The sequence below is a fragment of the Hemibagrus wyckioides genome, linkage group LG13 (genome assembly GCF_019097595.1).
Source record: "Hemibagrus wyckioides isolate EC202008001 linkage group LG13, SWU_Hwy_1.0, whole genome shotgun sequence".
NCBI classification, from domain to species: Eukaryota; Metazoa; Chordata; class Actinopteri; order Siluriformes; family Bagridae; genus Hemibagrus; species Hemibagrus wyckioides.
In genome coordinates this window covers 14,170,924-14,172,500 of record NC_080722.1, presented here as the reverse complement: position 1 = coordinate 14,172,500, position 1,577 = coordinate 14,170,924, and positions in this window count along the sequence as shown.

Below are 1,577 nucleotides of genomic sequence, written 5' to 3'. Positions count from 1 at the left end.
TGGACACTGGGATACGAGCATGTGGCAAGTGGCTGTTAGATTATAGTCACATATAAAGAAGAAAACTCTCAGCATTCACTTTATCATAACAACAATTAGAGCGCATAGATGAGAATAAACCATACTCCAGTTAGTGATGCATTAAAATCAGTTTTTCCAAAAGCGATAAAACAAAAACATTGTAAAAAAGCTGCTAGTGGTATTAAAACAGATTTTTTTAAGAAATCTGGACATGATTTAGTCCAGCTTGAAATTTTTTTAAAAGCTTTAGCTAAATAGTTTGGAATTTCTCCTGGTTATTATTTCTGTCTCATGGCACAAATGCCAATCTCACCTAACTCTATGCTGTCTGCAATACAATATGACTGTATATATGTATATAAAATTTCACTTTAAATGTTGCACCCATTTTATTACACATTCTATTTAGTGTAGTCCAGAAATTCTTTCTTAATTTTTTTTTATTTTTAAGCAAGTTAATTTAATGATCGCTTCATACTTCTCCAGAGTCTAATGTTGAGTGTGATAGTGAGTTCCATGTGCACCCACTAATTGGCCTGAAAATGTAAATGTGACCACAGCTCAAGAACGTTTTCTCTAAGCCCAACCCAAAGCAACTTGGCCCAAAGGTTTGAAACCAAATCTCACCCTCTTAAAAAAATCCGTCCAAACCCAAATCACACTTGACCACCAATACTGCTTTGACTAATGTATCCAGTCTCTCACATGTGACAGGTATTAATACAATAAATCTAGGGAGAACTAGAATGCAAGGAAATGCAGAACAAATGTGGATTAATGGTGGCTAAGCCATAGATTAATTCAATTTACAGTCCAGTCCAATACAACGTAGAATTAAAAAGTAATAAATGCAAAGCCCACAGATGAGTAGTTGACTGTGTTGCTCAAGAATCCTAAAGTTTTGATTCACAGTCTCAATAGTTCGGTCGTCTTTATTTTTCCCATATACATTCCTGCACAGTGAAATTCTTTCTTCACATATACCATCCTTGGGGTTGGGGTCAGAGACGCAGGTTCGGCCATGATGCAGCACCCCTGGAGCAAGGTGGATTGGGGGCCTTGCTCAGTGGTGGCAGCTCTGTGGTGCTGCTGCTTGATCTTCCAGTCAACAACCCAGAGTCTTAACCACTTGAGCTACCCCCCCCAAACATGCTGGTGAATACTATACACTGCGTTTCTTTTGTACAAGCTGTAACTTGTTTTCAGAAGCCACTGTAATCCTAACTAAACACGCCATGTACTTTACATTGATGCCTGCTCCCCTAAAGTTCACCTTTTATCTACTTAAGGAAACAAGCAAACACTGTTAAAAGAGTCAGCGCTGGAACTAGAGCTTTGTGTTCATAAAGAGTTCGCCAGTGCTTTCTGACACTCAGTTTCACACTGAGAATACCGAGGCAGCACTGCTCTCTACTGACTTCATGATCTGTGCTTTTATGTGACAGAACAATAAGACAAGAATCTCTCCACATTGGTCAAAGATATTACATGTTTCAGCTTTGTAACATGCAGCTCTGTACTGCCACCAGGTGGCAAACTTAAGCATATTTTCCTCT